Raw genomic sequence first — 7,125 nt, 5'->3', positions numbered from 1 at the left:
CCAGGGTGTCAATTACAGATAGGTAAAATGGTAAGCTAACCTACCTATAATTTTTAACAATGGCCTTTTGTGTGAGTGTTAGGGGTGGGGGAGGAATGTCATTCACTTGTTATTTCACTGGGACACTCCCAGGGTACTCCTCTTATCCATGTAGATCTGCAACTGTGCTGCCACTTTACAGTCTTAAGAGGGTTGTATGGGGGCATTGAGATATGATGTAACTAATCCAGGATCACACAGCTGGCAAGTGTCCGAGGTGACATTTGAACTCAGAGCTTCCTGGCTTCAGGGTCTGCTCTTTAGGCAGTTAGGTGGTCAGTGGTTAGAGTGCGCTGAGCCTTGAGTGAGAAAGACTAGAGTTCAAATCTGCTTTCAGATACTTTCTAGCTCTGTGCCTCAGTTTCCTCAACTGTAAAACGGGGATAACAATAGCACCCACCTCCCAGGGTTGCTGTGAAGATCAAATGAGATAATATTTGTAAAATGCTTAGCACAGTGCCCGGCACACAGTAGGTGCTTCATAAATGCTTGTTTCCTTCCTCCCTTCTATCCATCATGCCTAGCTTTTATATCCCAACGGTCTTATAGCCAAACAATTTCTTAAACTTGTAGAGCACTTTACATACATCAAAGCCTGTAATGTCATCATACCTTTCCGTAAGAGAAGTTATTTCTGTGAGGCGGGTAAGCCTTCTGGAAACCACACCCCTGCCTTTACAGTCTAACCCAGAAGAGTAGGTTAGGCTACTGGAGGGAGAGGGTGGAGAGTGAGAGTGTGGATAAAAGAAGAAAAGAACATCAATGAAACATTTTTTTTCTTTTTGATGAGGCAGTTGGGGTCAAATGACTTGTCCAGGGTCACACAGCTAGTGTGAAGTGTCTGAGGCCAGATTTGGACTCAGGTCTTCCTGACTCCAAGGCTGGAGCTTTATCCACTGCGCCACCTAGCTGCCCCTTTTTTTTTCTTAATGAAACATTTTTTTAAAATACACAGAAGAAAGTTCAGAAGAGGACACAAACAATCAAGGGACTTTTGTTACATTTGTGTTGAATTTAAAATATTCTTCAAAAAAACAAAATGTCAGTGTTTCATATACAGTCCTCTTTCCTAGTCTTTGTATATTGAAATGTTCATGTTTGGTGATATTCATAAAGTTCATAATAAGAAAGAACATTTAAAAACAAATTCATGAAATAGTGGGTTAGGTAGAAGGGGATGGAAGCTTACTTAAGACATGTGAGTTAGGCTCCTGCCACCTGTGCATGTGGCTAGGATTGGAGGTGGGGCTGGGGCTGGAAGATATCAGTGTTTACTGGCCAGGAAAACCACATCGGTGGGTCTTGGTTCTCCTCTCTTAGAGTCAAAGTAAGAGGGATCTGTCAGTAGCCAGGGATGTTAGGAAACAAAGATTGGGATCTTCCTCTAACCTACACCTATGATCTGCCGCGCAGCAGGATGAGGTGACCCCAGACCACACAGGGCCACCAAGAACACCACCGTTCCTATGCTCAAGCTGTTCTGTGAGCCCACCCATGTGAACGTTCCCTTCACCAGTACAGCTCCCTGCCCATTCCTTGTCCGTGGCCTCCCATTCGTTTGCCATAGGAGAGGCCTTCCTCAACTTCTACTGACAGTGAGAGGATGCCAAGGAAGTACCAAGGCTGTGCCCCCACCTCCACGCCTATCTTTTTGCAACCTATGGAACAAAGAGCACTGGTGCACTTTTTTTTAAAAAGGAAAATGTAAAAAAACCCAAAAAAAACAATCTGTGTTGATGTCATGAACTAGTGTTGGGCACTTTGTTATTGAGATTAGATTTTGAAGGAAATGCCCTGCCCAGTTTTTGTAATGTTGGCTATATTGCATCCAACTAGTACTAAGGCTGAGGTGTTTGAATCTTCAATTAACTACAAAAACTGTGTCCTTAAGAGCCCAGAGCAATAATCTGGATACCGTTAATGATAATAATAGCTAGCATTTATATACAGCTCTTTAAGGCTTACAAAGAACTCTACAAGTAATATCTCATTATAACCTCCTAAGAGTCCTTGGAGATAGGTACTGTTATTATCTCCACTTACAGATAACAAAACTGAGGCAGAAGAGATTCAGTGACTTGCCCAGGGTCACAGCTAGGAATTATCTGAGGCTGCATTTGAATGCAGATCTTCCCGAATCCAGGTCTAGTGCTCTATCCCTTGTGCCATGTAGCTGCACAGTGGACAAAATAATGCACTTGTAGTTTGAAGGTGAGATGGAAGTACCAGATTATCTTACTTGCCTCCTAAGGAACCTGTATGGGGGCCAAGAAGCAACAGTTAGAACCAAACATAGAACAACTGATTGGTTTTAGATTGGAAAAGGAGTATGACACGGTTGTATGTTGTCATCTTATTTAACTTATATGCAGAGTTGTTGTTGTTGAGTTAATAATGTCCAACTCTTCGTGAACCCATTTGGCATTCCCTTGGAAGAAATACTGGAGTGGTTTGCCATTTCCTTCTTTAGCTCATTTTTACAGATGAAGAACTGAGGTAAACAAGGTTAAGTGTCTTCCCAGAGTCACACAACTAGTAAGTGTCTGAGGCCAGATTTGAACTCAGGAAGATGAGTCTCCCTGACTCCAAGCTCCTTGCTCTATCCATTGTGCCATCTAGCTGCCCCAATATGCAGAGTACATCATGTGAAATGTCAAGCTATATGACTCAAGAGCTGGAAGTAAGGTTGCCAGAAGAAATATCAACAATCTCATACATGAAGATGATACCACTCTGATGACAGGAAGTGAAGAGGAATTAAGAAGTCTCTTGACAAGAGTGAAAGAGGAGAGTGTAAAAGCTGGCTTGAAGCTTAATATCAAAAAAACTGAGATCTTGGCAACCGATCCTATCACTTCCCAGCAGAGGAAGAAGAAATGGAAGTAATGTCAGATTTTGCATTCTTGGGCTCAAAGATCACTGCAGGCAACAACTGCCACATGAAATTTAAAAATGCGTACTCCCTGGAAGGAAAGCTATGGCAAATCTGGACAGCCTACTAAAAATCAGAGACATTGCCTTGCTGACAATGGCTTTGAGAGTTGGACTCTAAGGAAAGCTGAGTGCCACAGAAGCAACATTTTCAAATTGTGGTGCTGGAGAAGATTTTTGAACGTCCCGTGGACCACAAAGAGATCAAATTAGTTAATACTTAAAGAAATTAATTCAGGCTATTCACTGGACGGTCAAATACTGAAGCTGAAGATGAAATACTTTAGCCACATACTGAGAAGATGGGACTCACTGGAAAAGACCCTGATGTTGGGAAAGATTGAAGACAAAAGGAAAAGGGGACAGCAGAGGATGAGATGGATAGATAGTGTTATGGAAACAACGAATGTGAACTTGGACAGACTTAAAGAGATAATGGAGGATAGAAAGGCATGGTATGCCATGGTCAATTGGATCACCAAGAGCTGGACATGACTGAACGACTAACCAGCAACAAAGTTGGAAGGGTTTCAAACTTAACTTCTGTCAGCCTCAGCCTCCTCTTCTATGAAAAGGATAATAATATCAGCACCTACCTCCAGCATTACTGTGAGAATCAAATGTGATAATGTATGTTAAAGCTCAAGATTGGAAGTATAAAAATGGTTTCTTTTGGATATGTAAGATGAACTAAAGATCACAGAATTTAGATCTGAAAGGGACCTCAAAAATATTCTAGTCTTAGCCTCTCATTTCACAGATGGGGAATTTGAAACTTAGAGATGCTAAATAATTGAAGGCCACAGGACACACAAGTAGAAAGAAGTGTCAGGATCTGAACTCAATTCCTCTAACTCCAAATTTAGTGCTCTTTCCTCCACACATGTATTTGTCATCTTGTATTTATTATCAGCTTGTATTTATCCTTTCAATCCCAACCCAACTTGTATACTTCTTGAATGGGATCTTCAAAATTTCCCTAAATGGTCTATCTTTGAATGTGATAGAATCAGAGTCTGAGCAGAAGGGGGCTTCAAAGAGTATTTAGGCCAAACCTTATCAGAGCAGGAATTGCTGCTACTACTACAGCATCCAACTGCTACTTGAAGAACCCCAAGGAAGGGGAACTCAAAAGCTTCTAAGAAATTTCATTTCACTTTTGGGCAGCTCTAATCATTAGAAGTCTTTTCTTACATAGAGCTAAAGTCTGACCCTGTGTCTTCCATTCATTACCTCTACTTCTTGCCTGTAGAGCTGAGCAAATATAGTACTTAATCTACACAAGAACTATTCATATTCTTAAAGACAATTTTCATATTCCTCCAGTCTCCAATGAATGAATGAATGAATGCATGCATAAATGAAAAAAAAAAGCATTTATTGTGTACAAAGCACTGTGGTAAGTGCTGGAGATACAAATAGAAAAGCAAGGAGTTCACATTCTAATGGAGGAGACTGATAGCTACAAGTCAGATGGAAAAATCCCATGGCCTTGGGGCACGGCCACAAAGTGGAGGGCAATGCATATTTTTTTATGTCATTTCTTTTCTTTTCTTTTTGGTTAAAAGTTTAATCAAGGATGGAGAAGTTGAGCTGTCATTTATAGACAGAGGCAGAGATGACAGGGGAGGGCAGGAGAGGAGGAAAGATCAAAATCAGGACAGAAATATGAAGGTCATGGAGGAGGGGCACAAAGAGTTGACCTCAAACTCTGCAGCTCTTCATCTGAAAACATGCTACAGGGGGAAACAATTGATTACAGAGTCAATTCAAATTTAACGGTAGTGGAGAGAGGAGAGGAACAGTATGGATTATTGTGTTTAGAATCCCTACCTTCTATCTTAGCACTTAAAATTTAAGAAAGTCACCCAATTCAGCAAAGAAATCAGACCTGGGAGGGGCAGCTAGGTGGCGCAGTGGATAGAGCACCAGCCCTGAAGTTAGAAGGACCTGAGTTCAAATCTGGCCTCAGACCAAACACTTGACACTAGCTGTGTGACCCTGGGCAAGTCACTTAACCCCAACTGCCAAAAAAAAAATCAGACCTGGGATAGGCAAAAGGCTATGATTGGGATGCCACCTTAGCTTCAGCCATCAAAGTCCCTATATCATTTTCTTTAATCTATGATTCCCTAAGGCTTTTTAGGCCCCTTTCCATTGGAAATTCTATTAAGACCTGTAGTGGGTGCCCTGACTGGCCTGGGGCGAGACAACTCTGGGTGCCCCAAATGCTTGTTTATGCCCATGGGTGTATCCATTGTCTCTCCCACGGGGAGTTTTCTGGGAATCCAAAAGAGATCTTTGGTTACTATACTTCAGATAGGGGCCTCAGAGCTCTTTATATAATACAAACCATAGCCTGCTAGACACTACCTTGGGTATGGTGAGGCCAGAACAAAGCCTCTATTTCTGTTCAAACATCCATTCTAGGCCTGGATCTCTGTCCACCAAGTGAGGCAGGAACAGGCAAGCCAAGACATCTATAGAAATAAGCATATAGAAGATATTGCTCCAACCTGTAAGGGAGATGAATCCAACTAACAAGGGCCCTAAAGCAGCACCTATGAAATCAGTTCCATCAGTAATGGCTGTCACAGTGGAAAGTGCCTTTGAATTGCGCCCCCAAGACTCTTGTGTGTAACCAGTTCAGCTGAGACAGCAGAGGTGATGAGAGCATAGGGCCTATTGAACAAGGTCCCAAAGATAATCAACATCACTATAGAACTGCCAATCCTATGATGGCCAACATGGTTGTTGGAATAGCCTAGGGGCAGCCACAATCAGCAGGACATAACAGGTGGCCCTGCCATTGGTATAGTCAGAGATAATACCTGCAAGGATGCCACCTATTATGCCACCAACATCAAAGAGGGTAGAGGGAGGCCCAGCTGCATTGGATCATAAATGAGCCATATTAATGACATAGAGGGGCAACCCAAAATAAGAAGATATAACTGACCAGCTTGGTGAACTCCATGTGGTAGGTGCTGTTATCATCCCCATTTTATAGCACAAGGAGAACTCTACTATACCTGGAATGCTGAGGGCCCCTAGAAAACTGATGCCCCAAAGCTCTTTCAATTGGCTCCTTGGAACATCCAGAACCTTCAGTTCTACTCTCCCTCTCAGGGCAGTGCTCAACCACTAAATCCACAAATATACCTAGGTCTTCAACAGGCCCATTGTGGTGCTGAGGTGGGGTACGGACATCTTCAGGGTACTCAACAAGGAAGAGGAAGCTGATAAGGCCCATGACACTGATGATAATACCAGGTACCATGAAGGACAGGCCCCAAGCTGAATCCACCCAGATACCTGCAATCAGGGAGTCCAGTATATTGCTCACAGATGTGTGGGAGTTCCAGATACCCATGATAAATCTAAGCTTTTCCTTCCCAAAACAGTTGCCAACACAGGTCATCACCTATGGCCAGCCTGTGGTCTGTGCCAGTCCATTAAATATCTGGACAAGCATGTAGTACCCCAGTTGATAGACACTCCAATAATAACCCAGGCCAAAGAATGAAGTCGAAATCCCATTTAGTAACATCCTAGCAAATAGGTAATGGCAGAGAGGAAGTTGCTCCCCAACATCTCACTGATGAACATGCCAACAGCACAGGCAACCACAAGAACATTGTCCACAGCCCCAGCAGTTCTTTGTAGATGTCCTGATCAGATGGAGCCCAGGCACACCACGTGGTGCTGTTGGAGTTGTGTTCGGGCTTTTCCAGCCCTGTACAGTGTCAATGCAGCTCACTCTTGACAATGCTGATTGGCTTCTTAGACATGGGGTAACAGGTGTAAAAGAGAAAGGTGAGCAGCAGAATAAAGCTCTGGTTCCAGCTGTCCCTGGAGATGCTACAGGGGAGCCAGACGCTGGGAGCCAGGGAGAAGTATATGGTGCAGAGCCAAGGGGATCAGCCACTACCCTAGATTGGAAGAAGTTGTAGGTGCCGGGAATCCAGGAAAGTTTACAGATCTCCTTTAATGTCATTTCAACTGATAATCATATTTGATCTGATGCTGAATCACTTGGACTTTGGTGGTGAGAACTTTATTTTTCAGGTGTTCTGTAACTGGCTGCTGAGGAGGTGGGGCCCAAGCACCTGGGAGAAGCAGTTGGGTTATATCTCCACAGAGATTGCTTTTTGA

At 43.1% G+C, this 7,125-nt stretch overlaps 1 pseudogene; it reads right to left on the bottom strand.

The window, feature by feature from the left end:
- Positions 1-5,373: 5,373 nt before the first annotated feature.
- On the bottom strand, positions 5,374-6,869 carry LOC110210732 (glucose-6-phosphate exchanger SLC37A2 pseudogene; annotated as a pseudogene).
- Between the last annotated feature and the right edge of the window lie 256 nt (positions 6,870-7,125).

This window comes from Phascolarctos cinereus, unplaced genomic scaffold (genome assembly GCF_003287225.1).
Source record: "Phascolarctos cinereus isolate Bilbo 61053 unplaced genomic scaffold, phaCin_HiC Scaffold_726;HRSCAF=1367, whole genome shotgun sequence".
NCBI lineage: Eukaryota > Metazoa > Chordata > Mammalia > Diprotodontia > Phascolarctidae > Phascolarctos > Phascolarctos cinereus.
This window is presented reverse-complemented; position numbering and strand designations above follow the sequence as displayed.